This window comes from Lutra lutra, chromosome 3, assembly GCF_902655055.1.
Source record: "Lutra lutra chromosome 3, mLutLut1.2, whole genome shotgun sequence".
In the NCBI taxonomy this organism is placed as follows: Eukaryota; Metazoa; Chordata; class Mammalia; order Carnivora; family Mustelidae; genus Lutra; species Lutra lutra.
Genome location: NC_062280.1, coordinates 23,478,872 through 23,505,403, shown reverse-complemented (window position 1 = coordinate 23,505,403; position 26,532 = coordinate 23,478,872).

The following is a 26,532-nucleotide window of genomic DNA, read 5'->3' as shown; positions in this document are numbered from 1 at the left end:
TCTGCCTTCAGCTCAGGTCATGATCTCAGGGTCCTGGGATCGAGCCCTGCATCGGGCTCTTTGCTCGGCAGGGAGCCTGCTTCCCCTCCTCTCTGCCTGCCTCTCTGCCTACTTGTGATCTGTTTATCAAATAAATAAAAGTCTAAAAAAAAAAAACAACAAAACATTGATTTTTTATTTGCAAATACTTAAGTATCAAACCCTAACGTATAACGTACACAGTTCATTGCAAAGTTGAGTGTACAGAAGTAACATTTTATATGACCAAATAGGTTTGTAACATGTATGAACTCTTTATGTAATAGTGTGTGTGTGTGTGTGTGTGTGTGTGTTGGTATCATTTCGTCAGACTCTTTTTTTAACATGTCATTTATTTACATGGGAGAAAACAAAGTATATTCTAGGCCAGTTTCGAAACTAATCAAGCATTTGTAGCCTAGGTATTTTATTTTATTTTATTTTTTTTTTTTAAGATTTTTTTTTATTTATTTATTTGACAGAGAGAGATCACAAGCAGGCAGAGAGGCAGGCAGAGAGAGAGGAGGAAGCAGGCTCCCTGCTGAGCAGAAAGCCCGATGTGGGGCTCAAACCCAGGACCTGGGATCATGACCTGAGCCGAAGGCAGCGGCTTAACCCACTGAGCCACCCAGGCGCCCCTGTAGCCTAGGTATTTTAGCAGGCATGTTCAAAAAGAACAATTTTTAGGCCAATGTCTGTACTAAATATAAGAATATTTTAAAAGAAGAAAAATTCTATAAAATATAGGTCTAAAGTATTTCTTAGCTTTAATTACAATTTAATACATAATTGCAGATTATATATTATCTTTTCTATCATGATACATTCTGTGGTCCCCCAGGAACCAAATTTTTCTTTGGACTTGCTTGAAAGTAGGATTGGGTCAGCGATCCCTATGTTTTAAACAAGACCAATCAAATCCAAGAGAGAATCCTTACTAACCAATGTCAAGCAAGCAATAAAACAAACAAAAAACCCATTTGCTGGTCTATTAGCTCATTTGCTAAAATTAAATGGGCAAGGCTTCTGTTTTAAGGTTGGCACGAAGTAACACCTTCCATGAATAGCAAATAGCCAGGATGCTGTATAATAATTCTGGGTATAAACATTGATAAAACAATGTGAATGCAATTAACTTTACAGCTCATCTCATGAATCCATACTGGCATCTGTTCTGCCCCTCCCCTCAGAGTTTTGTGCCAACCTTTACTCCCAAATTGCCCATGTAGACTAGACCAATGATTGCAATGCAATTAGACTGATGAGAATCAGGAGAATTGTAAAAATATCTACTGATAACTCCTCACTTGGTTTTATCTCTACAAGACTAAATAAAACTATTGCATTTCAGAATTTTTTTAAAAGATTTTATTTATTTGACAGAGAGAGAGAGAGCACAAGTAGGGGAGCAGCAGACAGAGGGAGAAGGAGAAGCAGACTCCCCGCTAAGCAGGGAGACTGATCGTAGGATCTTGACCCAAGCCAAAGGCAGACCCTTAATTGACTGAGCCACCCAAGCACCCCAAAATACTGCATTTCAAATATAAATATTTTTTTCTTTTACTTCCAGATTTTCTTCAGCTAATATTTTTTAAAATAGGTTAAACTGGCAATGACTTTATCTAAAAATGGCATCTAATTTAAAAAACATACATATTCTTGCTATGTATTAAATTTGTTGAGTTTTCCATTCTTAGGTGACACATCACTTATTTATAAAACCAGTCACCAAAAAAGAGGCAAGATGAATATGGCCAATTGTTCTACTTTCATACTTCAGAGCATTGAGGACAATGTACTCGGTGAATAATCTAATCTTCACAACAGATCTATTTGAGGAAGCAGTAAAGTACAAACAATAAAAGACCTCTCTCTCTAGAGTTCTGTATTATTTTCCTTATAAATTATATCATGTTATATCATATTATATCAATTAATCCCCAGAGAGAGGCAGAGGATTACGAACATACCACTTCTTAAGTGGTGTTAAGTGCTCATTTGTTAAAGAGGCAAAAAAGATGACAAGATTGAGTTCATCACTGGTCAGGTTAGTGCTGTCTGTATCTTTACAAACTATAAAAACAGAGTTGGAAAGAGAAAATGAACTACTTTCATTACGTACTTACTGTGCTACACACTGTTGTAAATGCTTTATGAATATTAGCTCATTTAATCTTAATAGTCCTTTTAGGTAGTAGCAGCCTTTATTATCCTCTGCTGGAAGTCAGCCAGCTGGTAGGTGTTAGAGCTAGGATCTGAACCCAGACAATGGGGCACCCAGTTCTGTACTTTTAATCCCTATGCTCTGCGGCCGCTATGGGATGTTAGCCTAAAAAGTTTGGTGACTTCTAGAATTCCTGGATGCCACTTCCTTTATTTATTTATTTTTTAAAAGATTTATTTATGAGAGAGAGAGAGAGTGTACAGTTGTGGAGGGGAGGGGTGAGAGGGAGAGAAAATTTAGAGCAGACTCTCCACTGAGCACAGAGCCCCAAGTGGGGCTTGATCCCAGGACCCTGAGATCATGACCTGAGCCGAAACTAAGAGTCAGTTGTTTTACCGACTGAGTGACCCATGCAGCCCCTGAATGACACTTCTGGATGTAGTTAAATAACCCGTGTCCCATCATCCCAACTGAACTCCACGATAAAATTTCCAAGTTCTTCCGCGTAGGTGTTGGAAGGGGATCTTATTTTGACAAATAGAATCCCCAAAGATAATCACTTTCTTTTTTGTAGTACTTACGGGTTTCTGTGAAACACAAACAGAAATTTAGAGAAATATCATGCATAACGTCTACCAGAGGCCAAATAGACATAATTCGATATTGTGTCTATTACACAATAATAACATATTACACAATAATTACACAGTATTCTATAATAAATCATGTTTCTAGAGCACCTCCTTTTTTAAGATAATGCATCTAAATTCTCATCCTAACTAATACTGAGTATTTTATTTAGGAAATCCTCCCTTATTGGGCACCTGGATGGTTATCAGTTGACCTTTGGATTCTTGGTTTTGGCTCAGGTTGTGATCTCAGGGTCATGAGATTGACTGCATGGGGCTCTGAGCTCAGGGCAATCTGCTGATTGCGGTTGTCTCCCTCTCCCTCTGCCCCACCCCTGCTCACGCACTTCTCTCTCTCTCTCAAAATAAGTAAACCTTAAAAAAGTAAAAAGAAATCTCCTATTAGTTAAAATGTATTATTGGGAAAAGGGCATTAATTTTCTTTCAAAATCGGAAGTCTTCAGAGAAAAATTTTTATGTCAATTGCATTTGAAAAGGAAAGAAATTTACAAACCATAGAATCTTTGAGCTGAAAGAAATTTTAGAAATCAAAGTCCCACTATAAACAATATCTGTAGTTTTGGGCTGCCCAATATCCACTCTTCTCTCTGCTAATGATGCTCTGGTTTTCTTAGAGAATCCCCTGCTCTCCATGCTCAGTCCTTGTAATTGAGTGGGACTGATCATACTTCCAGTCCCCTGCTTTGATATATGACTGAGGGCTGGTCAATCATAGTAATTCTCAGCAGTTTCAGAACTGCAGTCTGGGAAGCAAAGTTCTGTCTCACTGGAGGGGCTGAAGATTGTTAGACATCCACTTCAGACTGTTGGGATCTGTCCTGCCAACTCGAGAATGAGAACATTTGCCTGAATAAAACCAACACGTTGGAAAGCAAAGCCAAAAGCTGGAAAGAGACAAGTCTAGATGAAGTTTTGAGCCCCAGGATAGATCTCTATAAGCTCCATCCATAAAGTCCACTGAAAACAATAAATGTCACCATATTTATTCCTGTTTAACTGCCATCTAATTAATATCTGATTAAACACTTCAAATTACAGGAACATTGTACCTCAGAAGGAAACCAGTGCCATTTTCAGCATCAGTATGTTTCCAGATTTCGATTGTATTGAACACAAATTTGTTTCTCTTCTAATTTCTCTTTTGATGCTCTGCCTTTGGGTGATAAAGCAAGTAAACCTAATGTCTTTTTTATAGGACAGTCCATCAAATAGATATATCACCCATCCTCTTAGTCTTCTATCGTGAAACAGCTACAACTGAGAAGATTATAAATATATTTTTAATGGGGCACCTGGGTGGCTCAGTGGGTTAAGCCTCTGCCTTCAGCTCAGGTCATGGTCTCAGGGTCCTGGGATCGAGCCCCGCATCGGGCTCTCTGCCCAGCTGGGAGCCTGCTTCTCCCTCTCGCTCTCTCTGCCTGCCTCTCTGCCCTCTCTGCTCTCTCTCTCTGTTAAATAAATAAATAAAATCTTAAGATGTATGTATATATATACACATATATATTTATATAAGACTTTCAGTGAAATCAAGAAAAAACTGAGATTTGTATCATTTTAATAACAATGAATTTTCATTAGTCATCCATTAATAATGTTTTGGAGACAGAAAAAAAAATACTGCTAATTAGCTGGGGTTAAAGAGTGAGTTTGTTAGATGCATGGGACCCAACCTGACAATTAAGGTTGAGCACGTGATTTAAAGGATGAAAAATCCCACCTGCTCAATATTATCTCCTGAAAGTCATATGAATTAAAGTCAAAGTTAAATGAATATCCCCTAAAGGAGCTAGTTAAAATTAAATTGTTTAATATAAGGTAGATATATCAATTTGCATTGATTCATTAACAGCAATTCATTCCTTCTCAGCCATTAGAGAAAACAGAATAGATGACAGGCGCGTTTTAAGGAGATGGGGATAGAGAGGAACTTTCCTACATCAGGCGCCCCCTGAAGGGAACTTTAAGTAAAAAATTAGGTGGGGTCTGCCATGCAGATGTCAGGGTATGAGCTGATCATGATAGTGTTATTAAAACGATACACCTGCTGTTTATTTCCTTGTAGCGGAGGGGTCGTGATTCATCTCCAAAGTACGTGTGTGTGTGTGTGTGTGTGTGTGTGTGTGTAAATAAATATGTATATACAGTCATTTCACCAAGAGTTGTCCTGCTTTCTCAAAAAGAGTATTGGTAAAAAGAGTATTGGTATTGAATTAATGACAATCTAGATCTAATTGTTCTTGGCAAATCCCTGAATGAAAATAAACCTAGAAAGAAGACTTTAAAATATCCCGTCTCCTGTTAAACTGATAAAAGCATTTCTCACTTAAATTTTTTTCTGATGCAATTGTGCAATATTAGATATGGTACATTAATGGCAGAAATAAGAGTGACAATTTAAAGATGTGTGTTTGTTTTTGTTTTCTCTTGCTGCTATAGTGAATTGCCATAAGAGGGGTGGCTTAACTAATACAAGTCCATTATCTTACAGTTCTATAGTTCTGACATGGGTCTTTCCAGGCTAACATCAAACTTTGGTAGGATTCACTGCTTTCTAGAAGTTTTAGGGGAGAATCCATTTTTTTGTCTTTTCCACCTTCTAGATGCTGAGTATATTTCTTGGCTCATGGCCCCGTCCTCCATCTGGAAAGCCAGCAGTAGTGGCTCTAGTCTTTTTTTTTTTTTTTCCCCTGACCTTTCTTTTCTTTTTCTGCTTTTAGGAACTCAGTAATTACATTGAACCCACTTAGATCATTCAGAATAATTTCTCCATCTCAGGATTAGTTGCTTAGTAATCTTAATTTTCCTTTGCCATGTAAGCAATATTTTTTACACATTCCAGGGATTAGGACATTTGGGGAGCCAATATTCTGCTTACTGGAGTCTATTACATAGGATATGTACATTCCTGAAAAGCCTCATGTTCTGTTAAGTAACACACTAAAAATGATAGGGCATGTAGGAAAAGTACAGGCATGAAAGAGGCAATTAAAAACCTATGTAGTTTAATGACCAGAACACTAAAAATCCTTTAAAAAATACTAGTTAATATGACATACAGAATCTCTAATAAATATATACTACTTTAAATATGGGACTTTACTTTAAAGGCTGGGGTGGGGCAACTGGGTGGCTCAGACATTAAGTGTCTGCCTTTGGCTCAGGTCATGATCCCAGAGTACTGGGTACTGAGTACCGCTCTGTGGGAAGCCTGCTTCTCACTCTCCCACTCCCCCTGCTTGTGTTCCTTTTCTCGCTGTCTCTCTCTCTGTCAAATAAATTAAAACATCTTAAAAAAGAAAAATCGGGATGAGGAGGGATGTACCAGGATGGAAGCAGGTGTAAGGAATGGGTGAAATTACTGAGTTACAAAGTTAAAAGTTACAAAGTCAAAGCAAAATGTGCACAAGATAAGAGAAATCATATAATAAGCATTTCCAATAGTCACATGGCATGTGGCCCAACTGAACCAAGAGCTATGGCTCAAAGGGTAGACTGTGCCACCACTGCTTTCTGTATTCAGGCATGTTGTCTGTTTTATGTTTGGCCATTGTCACTTGGTAGACCAAACCATTAATGTGCTGAGAAAGTTATGTAAGAATCAAGGGACTTTCTGTGCTGTACCAAAATCTTCCCTTTTTGACGATTGCATTTGAACTAATCCTCTAATTATATCTTCAAAAGCAAATTGTGTTGCAGTGCGTAAGCTTCTTGCAAAGCTTGGAGTACCAAATAAAGTCAAGGTTACTTCAAAGTCCCAAGATATTAATTTACCATCATTGTCAATGACTCATGACTATGAGTCAGTCATTATGGGCTGAATATATTTCATGGAAGAGGACAACTGAATTTTTGGCATTACCTTATGCATACTCCAAGAAGTATTTGTGGAGGAAATATCATGAAGTCACTTCAGAATTTTAAATAACCAAGCATACTGGGGAGTCATATGTCAAGGAACTCGGTATGTGTCCCCTCTAAAGGAGATAGACTATAACTTATAAAATCCAGTCACCTGTGTCAAGAGGCCATACCAAAAGCAGTAATACTTCAAGGCCTAATAATGAGGGGAAAGCAAAAGCTAAATGATAATGCCCTTTTGAAGGACAAGGATACTAAGAAAGAAAGAAGTATATTGTGAGAATTGAAACCTGGAGGAGTAGATTAAGAGACCTGAGAGTCTCAGGAGCACCTTATTAAATGGGAAATTAGTATGAAACTATGAGAGCATACCTCTACTCCACCTGTATCCCTAATAAATGATTTCTCTGGCTTACTTATTAATTCCTCAGAATATCCAATGTTCCTCTCTTGTGCTAGGCACAGTGTTAAGTACTGAGGATACAGTGGTGAATATTAAGAGGTAGTTCCAGCCCTCATACATATAGTTGCTAAAACAGACATTAAGCAATTTATCTCTCTAATATAATGACAACCTGTGAAAAGTGTTACCAAGGAAAAGAACATGTTATGGAAACATGGAAGAAGGTTACATGATCTAGTGGGGGGTGTGGCATTGGATATTTGAGTTTACATTTATTTTTTTTTTAAATATTTTATTTATTTATATATTTGAAAAAACAGAGACCACAAGCAGAGGGAAGAGGGAGAAGCAGGCTCCCCGAAAAGTAGGGAGCCCAGCATGGGCCTCCATCTTAGGACTCTGGGATCATGACCCAAGCTGAAGGCAGATGCTTAACCCACTGAGCCACCCAAGCATCCCTTGTGTTTACATTTAAATGATTATCACAAAGCCCTGGGCCACGGGACTCTAAGTGAATGATGTTTCTTGTGCTCACAGCAATGGCAACGATAGCATATATTTTATATTTGTACCGAACTTGAATCAACTTTGATCTTTTGATTTCTTTTGCTTTAACAAATCGTGGTTGACTACCAATAACATGTGCAGACCATTACTATTTGAAAAATGGACAGCATCCAGGCACAATTCTAAAACTGACACCTTGATACATTAAAATTCGTTCTATTGAATTCTTTTATTTAAAAACTTCCTATTTATCCCTTTTGAGCATCTATTTTGCTATGCCATATGACCACTAGGGGACAGTACTGCCCTTTGTTAGAAAAGAGCTTTGGCAAGCCCAGATTTTCCTTGTTAAAAGTTGGGGGTTGGGGAGGAAGAAGGAACAGCTTTCTCTACTTTGGCAATGAAAGAGAAAAAAATAGAGACTTTCAAAATAAGATGGGATTGCATATTATGGCAAAGGCCAGTTTTACAGAGATTTTTTAACTGTTTGCTTTTAATCACTCTTAATTGAAAGACTATACAAAAATACAAATTAAGAATACCTGATCAATGAGTTACCCTTGACTGTGTTACACTATAAATTTAATTTAAAATTGGTATTGTTTTTAATCTATGTCATCAAAGATATTTGGAAAACGTACCTTTTAGTCAGAAAGACCTACGAGCTACTGTATCATCTACTATATAAAATGAATTTGTACAGAGGACCTAATTGTTAATGTAATTTCTCATTCTTATTTCAAAGAACAGTAATTTTAAAAAATGTGAATATCAATATACAAACTATCTTCATTAATTTTAAATGATACTGTAGAAAATCTATAAAGTATAAACAAGAAAAAATTACAAATCTGCTTTGTGAACAATTGATAAACATAATACTTGGCTTTTCTTGCAGTGGTCTTAATTAGCTTTAATCTACATGCATCTAAGAAAGACACCATTTGGTAAATTCTGTGAACACTTTTATTTTACTTTCCTGATGTGTTCTACAAATATATTTGTATTTTATATGATCGGATTAACATATAAAGTGTCAAAAATATTTCAAGTAGTATCTGATACAAATCTTTTCATAGTATTTGACATTCATTTAGCTATGTTATACTTCCTTTGCCTGTATTATTGCTATATCTTACTACTACTTAAGCATGGGCAAAGGAAAGATACACACAATTATTTTACACCTGGTTTTAGAATTTTTGGGCACAAAGATTTAGAGTAGAACTGCTTCTTGATTGTATGTTTTAGGAATAATCAATGAAGCTAGTACTCTTTCATTTTCTTCCCTTAGATAAAATATAAACTTTTCTTTTACCATGATGGTCACTTAAAGAACTGAACTTGAAGAAAGCTGTAGTTACTGTATTGGCTCAGTGCTGTAGTATTTCCATATGGAAACTTCCAGTAAAAATACTGGCCTAGATCTTTATGTGTTAATGCTGCTTAGAACAAACTGCAAATAGGACTGACTTATATAAGTCCTTAAATGATTACAGACCAGGAATAGGTACCATATGCTGATAATAGAGTGGTTGTTGCTGCCCTTCTACTTAGCACTTTGGTTCTGTTTCTCATTCCACGTGGACTTTCCGGTCATAGCCCAAGAAAAATCAAAATGTATAATTTAAAATGACCTGCAGTTGATTTGATCAATAAAATGTATTTAATTAAATGACCTGCAGTTGATTTGATCAATAAAATGTATTTAATTATGTGACACTGACATTCTATGGAATGTATAATATTCCTTGATGGCAAGTTTTCTAGTTTCACAGATATGTCTATAATGCATGTTGCATATTGTGAAACAGGACAATGTCTGCCCTTGCTATTACACACACATACATGCTTCTGGAAATACTTCCGATTTCTGGGACTCTAAAGGAACATCCAGCATTCCCTTTTCTTCTCCGCAGTTAAAACCTGAAGGGCAAGTGAATGTGCAGTAAAATTAAGTATATAAAAGATAATTTTGGCCATCCCATTTAAAAAGCTCAGGAACAAAAGGAAGATGATTGAGATTGGGTTTTCAATTCCCTGTGTTAGAGTTGCTGGCTCTCCAGGAAGGGGAGGCTTAAGGAAAATAATAAAAAATAAAAAAATAATAATGTAGAAGATAGCCTTTAGTCGTGGAGACTTAAAACAATAACTCAGGAACAGTTGGCCTAAGAAAAATCAGCTGTCCTGAGGATGTGTGAATTAAAATAGAATTATGAAGCTAACTTATAATAGCTTTATGAGTTCAGATATGTCAGAAAACAGGGTGACAGAGTTTGTTATTTCCATATGACCACTATAAGATCTTGTCAAATCGCCAGCCCCTCCAGGAAAATGTGCCCACTACGAATGCAAAAATAAGTATTTCTAAAACTTTTTTTTTTTTTTTTTTAGCTTTTAAGATTATGACTATCTGCACTAATCTTGGGCACATCTCTGATTCACATATACATTAATTTACTTATGAAATATCTATCAGATACCTTCTTCATACCAAACACTTGAGTAGGCACTTTGTGATCAGAAGCCAGAAATACTGAGTCAAATAAAGCTTAAAAAATGCCATAATTACCTGCTTTTGAGTTTGTCTGAGCTGCCAGTCATTTTTCTCCTAGATAAGGGATATTTGCTCATTTTGTTTGTATTTTACTTCTACTAACAACGAGTGCCTAAATTATTTCATGGTATTATGTTGGTTTATTATTATTCACTTTGGGAATCTTCAGAACAGCACAGGGAGCTCAACTTCTGTATTAAAGCAGTATGTGGAGAATATTTCATGGATGTTGTACCTAAATCCAAAATAAACTTGGGTCCTGACAAAATCCAATATAAAGAGCTTTTAATTGTAATAGACTTGTTCTTCGCCAAAAATGAGGCATACCAAATTATTTGACCGTGTTTTAAATGAAATTCTTCTCTTTCTCATGGTATTTTCTCTTGTGCAATCTTTTAAATTATGCTAAAAGCAAAATCACTTTTTTAAAGTCGGGGTTGGATAGCCTGCTACAATGTAACCAGTAACTTTCGGCATAAAATATTATTCTGTAACATCTTGTTGATTGTTATTATTTAAATCAGATTGCATTTATTCAATGTGTTTAATTCTTGTTTCTAATATCTTATCTTGCCATGCTCATGGGTTTAACACTTATTTCTTGAGTTGCCCTTTCACCTTTGTTACAGCTTGCTGACTGTTCACATCTGGTATTGCTGTTTGATTGATCTTAGGGCATCTCATTCCTTAAATCTCAGTTTCTTTCTTTCCTTTTTTCAATAATCTCTGTTCTTCTTGGTCCTAGAGTTATTTTATGACTATTTTAATGTTTAATAAGCATTCCTTATAGGTTTCTCAAAAGTTTTAATTATGGTTCAGTGGTTTTTATTTTTTTTAACTTTCAAACGTGATTAATACTCAAAAGTAGTTAAAACTATATGATTGGGTAAACTCTATGCATAGAATTCTTTTTTTTAATGCATAGAATTCTTATAAATATTTTTATTCATTGTATAAAATTCAATGTAAGTGCACATGTTTAATATTACATGTAGAAATTCTAGACTTAATTATAAGAAGGCTAAGTAAATGCAGACTCAGAGACATAATTCATATGCACTGTCACTATGATGTTGAGGCCTGTCATTGTCAATATTTATAAATTAACAGTTTTGATTTTCACATAAACACTTGTATAGCTTGAGTGACTTTTTTTTTTTTCCACCAAACGTTCAGACTTTCCTATTGAAACTTCTCCTTGCTGTACCTTGGAGAAAATATTCTTAAGTATTATTTACAGAGAATTGATGTCTTCATTTTTCTAGTCACCCATATTTAAATCTTTGTGTCATCCTTAACTCTACTCAATTATTCTGTCCTTCAGTCACTAAATCCTACAAATTCTTCCTAAATAATGACCTGAGCCTCCTTCAGTCCCTTTAAATTCCCACTGAAATTGTCGTTTAGTCCTATCTAAATTCCTAGACAATATGCTTCTTCCTCCTTGGTTGGACATTCAAAATATTCCACAGTCTGGCTAAGGTTACCTTTCCAGGTTCAGCTCCCATTGGCTTCCAATTTAAATTCTCCACATCATTTCTTGGTCCACTTGTCTTTGTTTTATTTATTTATTTATTTATTATTTAAATTCAAAATTGCCATTGTTTCAACATGTTACATATATTTCTCTTGCTGTATCCTTTCCTGCCTAGAATCTCTGTCCCACTCCCTTTCATTTCTAAGGCCTCTTCAAAGAGTTACCCAGTAACCTGTATCACAGACATCTAATAACTGGCCACCCTGTTATTTATCTTGGTTTGTAGAATAAAATCTGCCTCTTAAACTAGGTTGTAGGAGTCATATTCATCCCATCTCCTTATCATCAATTTTTTGAAATGCCTTTATTTAGCAAATATCCTTATTGATTATTTTAACACTACAAAGTGCCTAAATAATGATTACATATTTATTATTATGTCATCATGTCTCAGTGAAAATGTTATTAAATTTTCATGCCTATTGTTGTTATTATAGCAATATTATTTTCCTCCATGGAACATTGCCATCACCTGGCCCTTTGAATGTAAAGACAATTACAACACAAATTTAATTAAAAAATGTTATGTACTCCCTAACCAAGTGGATTCCCTTTTCATCAATAAGACAAAAGCTCTATTGAATGTGTTATTGCACTGATAAAGTAATTTCAAAATTAGATTACAATGCAAATGAGTTGGCTAGGTTGTATTTTTATTCTTGGTAGAAATATGAGGGACCTGGTATGTGATTACGATGGACTTCTTAGTTAAAACAGACTCCTTCTGGCTTTAGAAATATGCTCTGAAGACATAAGCTGGCCATTAGTAAGCTCAGTGTTGAAGATAATGCTTTTCTGTGTGGAGAAATACTAATTTGTTTATGTCATGGATGAAGCAGAAAAAAAGAAAGCCTAGAAATTTACATGTTGTACAAATAGTGGCAGCAGGGATTCTTATTGATGTTACAAAACATGTTTCATTTCGGATTAGATTTTTAACTACGAGGCACACAAACAAGGAAGAAGCCAGTTGAATGGATATAAAGCCAAGAGTAAAGGCAAATGTGTTTCTCAAGATTATTTTTGGTTTAAGAAACCCATGTGTTTGTTTTAAAAGTCGTATTATTTTTGCTATTTTCCTTCAATGACAAAAAAATATATATCAATATGCTGAAAATTAAAGATATAATTTCACAGACTCTTACAATGATCCTGTTGTTGAAGAAAAAGAAGAAGAAGAAGGGAGATGGGGAGAGTTATTGTTAAACCAAAGTAATTTCTTTACAAAGTCATTTTCAGCAGTCTACCAGGTCAGAGTAAAATCCAAACAGGTAAAATCCAAACAGATTTTACCTTCCCTCTGTCTTAAATTAAGTTGGAGCTTTTGTATACTATTTAAAAATGAAGAAAATTGTAGCTTTGTTTTAAAGATTTGCCATAACTTAAATTACCAAATATATGAAGTATATGGCATAAGGCAATAACCTCAGTTGCTTTTTTTTAAGATTGCAAGGCATTTTTTTAAAAATCTGGCATTGTTTTTTATAGTTAAAGAATAGTATGCTTACAAAACACAATGGTAAGTTATAACAAATAAATCTTTTGGAATAAAACATGATTTCTCTAAAGCTATATGTATAGATGAAAATATCTGATAGCTTCTGCATACTGCCTTAGTAGATTTGTTTCTGTAAATTACTTATAAGTTGTATTAAATTGGATTAAATTACATACCACACATATGAGAAAAATATTTAATAAATTACATGGAGAGGGTATAAATAATGTGTTAGGTTCCAGACTTTAAGATCATAATATCACATGTCTGAAGACATCTTACCAATTATCATTTATACTTTTGAAGTTTAGAAGTATGGATAATATAAACATAAACTAGCACGATTTCACCTTTATGAAAAAATTACAACACATTTTAGATACCTTCTTTTTTTTTTTTTTAAAGATTTTATTTATTTGTCAGAGAGAGAGGAGAGCGAGCGAGCACAGGCAGACAGAATGGCAGGCAGAGGCAGAGGGAGAAGCAGGCTCCCCGCCAAACAAGGAGCCCGATGTGGGACCCGATCCCAGGACGCTGGGATCATGACCTGAGCCAAAGGCAGCTGCTTAACCAATTGAGCCACCCAGGCGTCCCTTTAGATACCTTCTTATACACCAAATTGATAAAATGATGACAAAAATCTTCAGTTGTAGGCTATGTGGGTATATTATCAGTTAGAATAAATTATGTGAGAAAGAAAAAACACAAAAGAAGACATGTAAAAAGAATTAATGGCAAGTGCCTAAATATGTCTTGGCTTGTAAGCCTGGCAGGTGGTGTGTAGTGAAGTATATATCTGAGACTCAGCTCCTTTAGGGCAAGCTCTTGTCTTATGACAAGACTTTTAAACTTTAGGCTTGATGCAACACCTAACTGATAGTATGTTTGTTGGGTTCAGTTGAAAACCCATTGCAGCAACTATGGGTTAAATTTAAAAATTTATTATTTTATATTATATACATACATATATATTTAAAATATTTATTTATTTATTTGAGAGAGAGAGCACAAGTGGAAGGGGTAAAGGGAGAGAGAATCTTAAACAGACTCTATACTGAGCATGAAGCCCAATGTGGGGCTCGATCTCACACTCTGAGCTGAAACCACTAGTGGGACGCTTCATCCACTGTGCCCCCCAGGCACCCTGCAGCAACTATTGTAGTAGCCGTTGAACTGTGTGAAACCAAAACACATGACACATTCCCACCTGGAAAGAGGTAGAAAACCAGTTTCACTCTTTCTGGGATCATCTTAACAAGCATAGGTTGAACCTGATTAACCATACTAATTCCATTTGGTGTTCCCATACGTATACTAATAAAAGGTGTTTGGATTTCCATATAAACATCTAAACTATGGACTTTGGAGAGCAAGGATTATCTTTTATTTATTTTTATGTCCCCCCCAATTTATCTAGTAGAGAGAACTTCATACATAGTAGGAACTAAATAAATGTCTATGAAGATGATATTATATCAGATCCTCTAAAGACAAATTGAAAACATTTTCTCAACATGGTTTTCATATTTTTATTAAAGAATTATATATATATGCATATCTGTGTAACTAAATATACACATGTGCTCGTATATATGCATGTATATATATGTATGTGGTAAACATGTGAAAGCATGTTTCAGAAGGAGTCTCATTTTTCCAACTTTTGGAGTTAACTTTTAGTTTGAAACATAGATTGAAATTAATTATGCATTTTATGTGTTTTCCATAAATATTCCACTATAATTTTTATTTCTTTAAATATAATTTTGGGAAAAAGAAAGAGTGGGAATTCAAGTAAAAAGAGATCTGCTTCATTGCACAGTATCGAAGTCATTTCAATCATGTGTTTTTCTATATTGAATTTTGGGAAGCGACTTAGGTCTCTTTTGAAACCTTTTGAAATTTAGCAAATATCACCTAAATGCAGATTTTTAAATTTATCTTGATACTTGAAAGTTGGTTTTGGACCTGTTCTATTTGACTCAATTCTTTGTTAGTTATCCACGCAGAGATTAGGGAAACATTTATCAAATATATGAACAGTTTTAAATTCATTGAATTAAGTTTTATTTGGTGGAGATAGGAATAAAATAAAATAAATTGCTTTCATAAATCATCTCACAAAAATCCATGCTTATGTGGAGCACAGTAGGAACTAGTATAAATAAGGAAACTCTCCTCTATGTCCACATCTCCCATCCTTTCCTAACTCTAGGTGGCTTCTCAGCCCCAGAATACCACTAAAGGTGTTCTCGGTATCAACCCTCTATTGACTTATGGTTGCCAGGTGTATTGTCAGTGTTCTCCAGAGAAACAACTAAGTGAATGAGGAAAGTAGATTTATTATAGGAATTGTCTCACATGAGTATGGAGGCAGAGAAGTCCCATAATCTGCAGACTGCAAACTAGAAAATTAGAAAGGTAGAAAGAAAATTAGAAAATTAGAAAGAATTCAGCCCAGTTCTGAAGGCCCAAGAACCATGAACACTGATGTCCAATAGCAGGAGAGGAAGGATGTCTCAGCTTAAGCAGATAGAATGGATTCACCCTTCCTTCACATTTTGGTTCTCTTCTGGACCTCAGAGATTGGATGATGGCCACATTGGTGAAGGACATCTTTATTCAATTTATTGACTCAAATGATAATCTCTTCCAGAGGTACCCTCATAGACATACCCAAAAATAATGTTTTACCAGCCATTTGGGCATCTGTTAGCCCACTCAAGTTAGCACATAAAATTAGCCATCACACTAACTATACTAGGTTTTCTATTTCTGTTGCAGAGCAGGAAGGTCCAGCTAACAGTCCCCAGGGAGGATGGAGAACCACAAGGATCAGCTCACAGACCTCAGCCTACCACCTCTTTTATGGGGTTGGAGTCATCAAGGAGGCCTCAACACACAAAGGCTGGGACGGTGCTTTTCTCACAGAAAGAAAAGATGCGGCACAATCAGCATCAGTAGTGTGCATCAGCCTCCCGTGGACAGGGCCAGCACAAGGTGAGGGAGGGCAGAAATACTGTACTGGTGGGGCTGGCCCAGTGCCATAGAATACACACACATAAAAGCAATACAAGGAAGTTCACCATGTAGCTAGAACAAGTAGACGATTTCTCCTAATAAGGAAGAATAATCTAGGGCCAAGCAGTACAAAGCTCCAACACCCGCTTTCCATATAGGGGAATGTTCCAGGACTAGAATGCTGATTGCACAATTCTGGAGAGGGACAGCAGGTCCTCTGACAGCTGCTTCCCCAACAGTTGTCCTAACAAATTACAGCAATGTGACTGAAAACAATACAAATTGATTATCTCACAGTTCTGTGGTTCAGAAGTCTGGGCACAGCATAGCTTAGCTGGGTTTTCTGCTGAAATCAAGGAGTCAGCAGGGCTGAGCTCTTATCTGGAAGTGTGAGGGAAGATTCCATTACCAAGTTTATTTAGATTATTGGAACAACTCAATTCCTTGTTGTTGTAGGACTGAGGTTCCCAATTTTTTCTGATGCATGTTCCTTTCATCATCAATCCAACAACAGTACATGGAATCCTTTTCTTTGATTCGGTGCTATCCTTTCCACTGTCAGCTGGAGAAAGATCTCTGCTTTTCAGAGGTAATGTGATTAGATTAGGCCCCCATGGATAATCCAGGATAATATCTCTTTTATAAGGCCATTTGGTTGGTAGCCTTACTTATATCTCTTACATAATCTAACACATTTACAAGAATAGCACTGGAGGTCAAAGGTCATGGAGACCAAATTCTGCCTGCTACCAGGTCTCATTGGTACTCTTCAGGTCTCATCCTCACTGGCCTTTCTGAAACATCTGACACTGAATTATTCCTTCACTGAACCTCTGCTTTGTTAGATTAAAAAATAATTTTATGTTGTTTCTTCTGAGGGATGCAGCTTTCCTTTTTTTTTTTTTTTTTTTTAATACTTCTTTATACCCTTCCCTTCCTGAGTTCATTCACCTTTTAAATATTGGGGTTTCCCATCCTCTCTCAGCATAAGTCTCTTTCTGTCTTTCACTTGTAGAAAGATTTTATCCATGTTCAAGATTTCAACACCACTATTACTCATGATCCCCAATCTGTCTCATCCAATTTAATAAGCATTTACTGAGGATCTGGTTTTCCTCTCAGACTGAATGTTCCAGAATGTCAAGGATCAGAACAGTACTGTTGACAGGGAATTCTAAGCATCTATCTCATGTATAGCATGGGAAATATTTTAAAAATATTTATTGATTGGGGCACCTGGGTGGCTCAGTGGGTTAAAGCCTCTGCCTTCGGCTCAGGTCATGGTCTCAGGGTCCTGGGATCGAGCCCCACATCGGGCTCTCTGCTCGGCGGGGAGCCTGCTTCCCCCTTTCCCTCTGCTTGCCTCTCTGCCTACTTGTGATCTCTCTCTCTGTGTCAAATAAATAAATAAAAATCTTTAAAAAATATTTATTGATTGATAAGTGAATGAGCAAGAGAATGAGTAAAGAGCTATAGATATAAACATAAAATGAGAATACAGTACAATAAATTATGCTGTTATGGGTGCCAATGGATCCTGCATGAAAAATCAACTTTAAGTCAATGCGGGATTTCAGGTAAGATTCCTAGAGATGGTGATGCCTGGACTGAGTCCTGGACACCAATCCAAGACTAGAATTGTTTTCTGATTTCAAGCATCTATTCTGGACATCAACATTAAATGGAATTCTAACTCATTATAATTGTGTAGAATTGTTGCTCTCCCTTGTATTCTCTTAGAGAAAGATATTTCATCAGCCTAGTCGCCCAAGCCAGACCTGGAGATTCAGTTCTTCCTCTCCCTTAACTTGACCATGTTTCTAACCAAGGAGTAGGTTCTGTGGATGCTCTTCAGCCTCTTTGAGTCCTTCCTTTGAGTATGCATTCCCCTTGATGATCATAACAACCAACTGATACCTCAGTCACTAATGTCATTTTCCTCTCATTCATTCTCAACTCTGTTGCTCATGTGATCTTTCTGAAATGTAAATATTACCAGAGCACTCCTGCTTATAGACTGCTAAGTTCACCTTCATCCTACATGACCAAGTCTGAACTTTGCATGAGGCCCTTCATAATCTGGTGCTGGCCTGCCTTTCCATCTTCTTGTTTTCCAGTGCACCCGACAGTCTGTGTATGCCAAAATGCCCTTTAAGACTCAAATATGCCAACTATTCACATATGACTATGACACATGCTGGTCCCTCTGCCTTAAATGCTCAAACCAGTCCCCTAGAACTATCATTGTCTGGGAACTCATATTCATCCTTCAAGTCTCCTAGTAAGCTGTATCTTCCCTGGGCACCCTTTTTGGGTGCTTCTAAGCCCCATCAGCTTATTTTAGGTATGTACATCTCTCTTTTGTATTCCCAGGGTACCTTGTGCCTTTGTGCCTTGAACTTTGTAATTACCCAAATTTTTAGAAACTTGTAAATTACTTCTCTGTCTCTGCCTGAGTAAGCAATGAGCTCCACAAGGGCAGGGGCTATCTTTTATTTATCATTGTATCCCCATATAGTTCCTTAATAATATTGTTAAATATTCTATTATGTCACTATTTACACTACTTTGAGCATTTTACAAATATTATTAGCTCATTTAGTTCTAAAACTAAACTGGGTACCATTATTATCCCATTTTGCAGGAGAGGAAATAAATATAGAAAATTTAAATAAATTTACTCAAAGGTGTATAACTGGTGGGTGGCTGTGCCAGTCTGGCCCTAACCTTGACTCTAGGCAGTCTGGTTCTTCTGTGTCTGCTCTTAATATGTATCCTCTGTGGTATCTCCTGGAAAATTTGTGATTTTCAAGTTTCCTTAACTAGAATGTGAGCACTTTGTAAACAGTGACAGGTTCTTTGTACTTTCTACCTCTTTCTCCCCTCCCACTACATATGCATACAAACTTGCAGCACCTAACTTACTAAATGAACATAAGCCCATTCAAAAAAATTGGATTCATTTTTTTTCTTTCATTAGTCTCCCACACTTATATTTTCAGAAAATCAATTTAGCATTTATTTTACTTTTGAAATCTCCTTCAAAATATTCCTTAAGCCACCTCTCCTTTCTAACATCTTGCTTTTTGATATTTTAGCTGATTCTTCCTGATACTTGCTTCATTTTTTCCCACAAATTCATAAAGAACAAACAAATAAACAAAACCCTACAAAAATGCTCAAAATGAGTTTCCTACCCTTTTTTCTGTTGTTTTACCAGTGATTCCAAAAACAGAACCTCAAACACTGCTACCTACTTACAGTTTACTATGAAAGGGGGAGGGCTAGCTGCAATCACCTGCTCAGACCAATGCATTGTATCAGTGGAGGTGTGTTTCCAAGAAGATTCGGGGTAGGAGAAGGGCCTCAGCATGTAAATATTCATTATATCGCTTTGAGGAAGAAACTAGTGGAAAATATTTATAGCTTTTCTTTCCCTTGGGGGGGTGTGTGTGAGAATCCTAGTATGAAGGGGACCTTCCTATAGCCAGAGGCCGTGACTCGGTGTTTGGACTGACTCTGCAACATTAGCTTCCAGTTAATGGGAACTGTCAGCTACAGTGCACCAAGCTGTCACTTTTATAGTGTACGTGTTAAAGCCAAAATGATGAAATGCAATTTCTCCTTGATATGCCACCATTCCCATCGCTAAAACTATCAGAAATTATGGAGGGATTCAACATCCAAGGTAACAGTTTCAAAGGAAAAAGAAAATGACCAGTCTTGTTAACCGTTGTCGGTGATTCTGTTACCATACCTCCATATTCTGTTCAGAAGCATCATGGGGGTACATGAAGGTTTAAATATTCATTTGCATGGCACAGGTAGATTGCTTTTTAAATAAAAGAAGGAAGGTAGAAAAGGTAAAAGGCCTAGGTAGTAAAAGGTAACAATTTGTTGGGTAGCAAAGTAAACATCCATTGTTGAATTCTTAAAAAATACATCTTGGCTTTTGTCAGGAAAATCAGAAGCATTTCAGTGACCATTCCCAGAGGTTTTTCTCACAAATGTTGTATTTTAAACAGATACAGTACAAATTTCTGGCAGTACTGACCTTGTATAATAACGGGGACACATGAAATGGTGGCATGGATGTTTTTTTAAATGTGCTTCAGTTTGGAAATGTTTCCTTTATTATTTTACTTGTTTTTCATATTTAACTAGGGTAACCATTAACAAATTACCCACTAGAAATAATGAATATGGCTTGTGCTCGGAATCACAAATTTGTTAGATTTTGGATTGCTACATGATGATCTACTTAGTGAGTTAGTTGAGGAACCATCAGATTTTTATATGGTGGTTAAGTGGGAAGGACTATAGATTCAAATAGTTTCTATTATTGCCATTTTCTGCTTTCAGTCTACTTCAGACATTTGTTGAGAATAATATTGGGGGCGCATTTTAGAAATTAAGCTTATCAAGTAGTACATATAAATGTTTCTTATGTATGTTTTTCCTTCATAATATCTACATTTTATATTGTATTTCTTTTGTTGAAGCAGTACACAAAAATTATAAATGTTAATTTATTCATTCTAAACCTATCTGGATTTTATAGATCATGGAAACTGAAGTACAGGAAATCTTAGAGCTTCACAGTGTCTCATGAGAATAAGAAATCAGATATAATGAAGATTTCAGATTTCTTTCCAGCCAGTTAATGTGAAAGTAAGGTAAATGTCATATTAACAGAGTGGTATGATAGAGTCAAACTAAATCAAGAAAGTAACAGGTGCTAAAAGGTTCTATTTAGATTTTTTGGCCATTTTTTTTTTTTTCCAGTTGGTTTTCTAATGTTAAATTTAAAATAGCTCATCTATTGGTCATGCTGCTGTCTTGACTGACTTTTATTACTGGGGAGTCATCTAGTTCTTTTTTTGTTCATTCCAGATAGTATTTTAATTGGTGGGGGTGAGGGTGGGGTAGTGTATTGGGTCTGTTCATTGGTTGGTTGGTCAGTCGGTCAGTTGATTGGCATTTGATGTGTACCATGGGAGCTTTGGTGTGGGTATGCAGCTTTGGGTGGGTGGGTGGGTTGGTTGGTTGGTTGGTTGGATGGTTGGTTGGGGGCTGTAAAATGTGGATTGAGACGGCTTTGTTTTATGTGTAGGATATTAGGTGGCCTGCTTGCTTGGTTGGTTGGTTTGAGGGCATTTGCTATGGATTGGGAGAGTTCTGGAGCAGAGTATGAGAAGCAGTTTGTCAAGATCACTTTTAGTAGGACAGGGAAGATCTTTGTTCCAGCTTTATATAATTTCAGGCAAGACTTGAACTTTTCCTGTGATAGTAATGAGCTGAAGATATGATAGCCCTAATGATAATAAACCCTTATGATTTGTAAAGTAAGATATAAAAGCATAGAGTAAGATAACTGAGAAGATTTCTGTAACGTGAATAACTGATACGTTTCTTACTGAAGTGAGTGGTTGCTTGAAGACTTCAAAGACTTTTCTTTGGGCACTCTTAGAGGGCTTGTAGTTGTGAAATATTCCAAATGAAGACAGAATTTATAATTCACGTTGTTCAAAGATTAACATCAAGCAACCATTTGTCTGGGTGTGTGCTTGCTGAATGTACAATCTTCCTCCCTATCCCACTTCTCTAAATTCATTACATACCAGTTTTGGGAGCCTTTTGGCCGTATCTGGATAGCTACTGTGTAAAAAGCCAACAGCACCTAAAACATCAGAAAGTTCTTCTGGCTGTTTCCTTTTCTGATAGGCAACTGAGAAGAGCTGTTAAAGTGTTTACTTATGCAAAAGTCGTTTCCGTCTTAAGAGATTTAAATACAGAAACAATGCCAACATTACAAATTTATCCTACCATGTTGTCAACCAAGAAATTAAGCAATGAACGTATTCACATGTTCTAAAAGAAAGTAATTTTCATGGATTGTACGCCTAAGTTTTTCCCCCAAATCTCTTCTTTTTCCCTGATTACACATCAGGATGGAGGTAACATTTAGTGATTCAGCTCTTGTGTCCTTCTTAGTGCCAGCCTCTTTTTTTTTGGGGGGGGGGGGATGTTTGGTTATGAGCAAAGGTGTCCTTTATGAGAAGATAATGGACTGATCTTCATAATTGTGGTACTTGTTGTATAAAAGCCCTTCATAATTTTTATTTGGCAGAATCATTGTCTCAATTTTATGAAAACCTTACAGTAACCAACTGAGTTAATCAGGCATTATAGAACATTTACATGTCATAAATAGTCATCCATTGGAAATCATAGTGATACGTAATTGTGCCATGCTCCAGATGTTAACCCTATTATGTGTGTCCTAGGGGGCAGTTTAATAAAACACCTAGCATAGCAGATGCCTAGATCGTTTATCAGCAGTAACAATGAATTACAAGTACTGCTGTCACAAAATTATGGTGGTATGGTTTCATTAAAATCCTGTGATATTTATTAAATAAAATGAATGGAGAGATTCTCTTGGTATAAGTGATGTCTTAATATCCAAAGTACTTGTTTGGGCCTTGCACTGTTAAGTCTGAAAAATTAGTATCAAGTCCACCCAGACTGGGGTATGGACCAGGGCAAACTATATTTTGACAATATTTTCTACTCACACACACACTTGTTAGTTAAGGCATAACTGTACTGGTTCTATATATAGTACAAGTTTTCTTCTCTATATCAAGCAATTCACTTTTTCTTAAAGGATGTATTTAGGATTGCATAAACAATAGCTCTGCCTCTTGATGCCAATGTTGTGTGTCTGTATACAAGAGTCCCTAAATCTTTTATAGTTGAATTTGGCAGGTAAAAATCAATTTCTCCTTCACCTGAATTCTGGCTTCGCTACTTGGGGTCTCCTCTAAGTCTGAGAGTGGAAAATGTCTGTAAAGATCCACGAGATTAAGCAGAGGGCAGAAGAACACAGGCCTCTGTGAAATAGTAGAAAGATCACAGGTCTTATTATTTAAAGACTTGGGTTCAAGCCAGCCCTTACTAGCTCCACCATCTCTGACAAGTTACTGAAGCACAACTGATTTTGGTTTCTTCATTGCAGAAAGAGATGATAATCTTGAGAGTGATTATGAAGTGTCCACTTTATGTTCAGGTAAGTTTATAAGCCTTATAATTCTTGGGATCAACCTTTGCCCAAACTGCCCATATTCTGTGTGTCTTTGACACACAAGGTAATATGTTTTGTCTGATATTGAAAGTTAAATTCAGAAAATAGGCAATTCCTTGATGGTGTGGTTTCCAATTATATTCGGACACTCTCTTAAATCCTAGACCCCTTTAATTAGGATGTACTATCTTCAGGATATAATTCACCGTCCTTGGGCTGATGATAACTTCTTCAGTGGCAAATACCACACCACTCTCATTAAATCAGCATTTCCTTTCTTCTCTTAATAGTATTAGCTTTCACAGTTGTCCTCAAAAGTAGCCTCTCCAAAGAGATTCTGTCAAAGATAATCGCTTTACGAGGCTACTTTTTAAAGATATCTACCTTCATATAAGAGTCACTCCCCATTATTTGTTATTTTTTTAAGTGATTGGTAATTTGGCAGTATAAAAGAGTCCTAAATAACAATATTTAAGCAAAAGATAGCACAACACTAATACACACACACACACACATATATAATATAATTCATTCTTAGCTAAGAAACTCCCCTATTATGTTGGAAATCTTTTCTACATTAATAAAATAACAAACACATAAGCACACATACACAACAAGCACACACTCTTGTTCCTGAAATAAGCAAACCATTGTTTTATAAACCAAGTGACAATAGGTGCTATGAGAACAAGCTGACTTCACAACCCACTTGTTGCTTCATGTGGCTCTGCCACTTGTTCTGACATCATCTCTTAAATCCTGAAAATAAATCTGATGTCAACACTGTATCCATTGTAGATCCTCTCCAGTAACTGCAGAATGCAGGGAAACAAATCATACATCACACAGCCTTTTGCTGTGCTGTTTGGAAGAGAACAGAAAAGGAACATCCAGACTCATAATTTTAAGCTTAGTCTCTCTCCCCCAGCTCTTTCACAAAAAAGACAGCAGAATTCGTTCCTGTATTTCTCATGTTTTGAAAATATTTATTGAGGAATTTTACATCCCAGTTTTTCTTCCAAGAATGCTGAATCACAGTTGCTTTAATAGACCAAAGCAAGCTGACAGCTCCCACACAACCTGTTTTCAAGACACTCTTGAAAATATGTTCTATCTCTAAATAGTCAAGAAATACTTAAAAAAAAAAAATTCTTTACCATAAAGCTCTCTCCAGTTGAATTGCCCTATTCAGTATAGTGCATACTTAATAACAACCACTTTCCCTTCAAGAGAGACTACAAGGGAAATGCCTGTTTATTTAGCGGATCACTTACTTCTTTGTTTCCTGGCATAGGGTTCCATTGTACATGAAAAGCAGAGAAGCAACACCCTCATCCTGAATGATTTGTACAGTGTTTTTGAAAACCAAGTAGCCATAGAGTAAATTTCTAATTTGAGTTCCTTGCTTTTAGCCTGTTAGAATATGCTTTAAGCTTATATTACTTCCTGAAAGTGAAGTTGCAAGAAATAGTAGGAAGATGGCATTAATTTTAGAAGGTTTCTATAATGCTATTGTGTTTTAGGTAAAAGGTAGCCACTATTGGTGACTGTGTGCTCTACAGGTGACATGGACAAAATAAACACAATTCTTTGGTTGTAAACTCTATGATACCAGGGACCATTTGATCATTGGACCTTCTCCTTCTGCTCTCTGGCAATAGCATGAGCAGTGTATAGTCAGCACTGAATAAGTGTTTGTATATTTCTGTACTTGTAAGAGAACTTCTGTAAGAAAAATGGAGTCTAGTCTATAGGGAAAAAAGTGTTGGCCAACAGTGTAGCATGTTCTCAGGCAATTGCCTGATTATGTGCTTGGTTTGATAGTTTTGAAGACTAATTTTTGAATTAAAAAATTATGTTTGCCTAAAGTGTTCTCTAATTCCCTTTTCTTTTATGTTCATCAACTCTCACCTACTTTTATTTGTCATTGGTCCTTCCCCTTCATTGATACACTGAAAAATATGATGAAATAACTTCATACTGAGGAATTATTGATTTTATGTTTTCATTTCTGTAGGCTATTCACATCTGAATAGATAAGAAATATAGAAGTGAATAACACATAGAATGTAATAATGGCATTTCCAGTCGTGGACTGTTCCAGACTGGTATATCTTGAGGGGCAAAAAGGGCTTCTTGGTCCTGATGGGAAGCCCTCCTTCCTTGATTTAGGTTCTACCAAACCTTACTGTCTGTTCCTACTGAACATAACTAAGATTGCTTCCTTGTTTGATTTCTAAATGGAATAGCTTAGATGATTAATTGTTACTTTCTGCTTTTTGGACTGAGTCCAATGGTACCAATGATTCTTGTTGGAATTGACTCAGCATTTTTGACCTTGTGCCTTGGTCCACTGGTCTATTTCCAGCTTCTCTTGGACCATTCTTTACTTGGTCAGAACTTACACTTTATTCTACGAATGAGTGTTCTCCCAGCTGTACGATCTCCTCAGTTAGCATCTTGTATTACAGCCAGACATGTCTCTTGCTCAGTCTTGTTTGGATTTTGATAATATACTTTGGTCTTTCAAAAAAAAAATGAGTTATTTTTACTGAAAAATAATTATGTAGATTAGAATCAAATAATAACCTTGACTATATGACAAGCTGGCATGCTATGGGAAAATTTTTAATAATTATTCTAAAAGTTATTTTTTTCCTAATACTTTTTTTCATTGAAGTGTCATGGAGAGAAGTGAGAGTTAAGGTGTCGTAAGGCTGCAAGAGGGGGAAGGAGGAAGATGGCCAAGAATAGTTAAGACCACCTGCAGCCTCATGCGGGTGGAAGGAAGCAGCTAAAACTCCAAAGAAACTTCCCCAGAGTATCTACGTGTGAGAGCCTTCAACATAGGGCATTTTATCATTCTCCCCCACACCTCCTCCAAAAAAAAAAGTATCTCCAGGTAGCAGTAAATAAACAGGAATGGTGTTGATGATGTCATAAGTTCCTAAAAATTCTAAATAGCTGTGATCCTATATCAAATAAGGTAAAACAAAAGTGGAAAATGAAAGTGGTACTCAGGTGTGTCTGTCTTAACAACGCTGTGTATGAAAAGCATTTTGATAAAATAAGTATTGGTCCAATTACCTCTTCAATTTATGAATCTCTCTTTCACTCTCACCAAGATACATTTTGTATACTTCCACCTCTCCTTTCAGGCTGTTGCCGTTGCTTTTACCTCACCTACTCTTCCCTGAATCAAGCAGAATCCTCCTGCTTCTTAAGGTTTGGC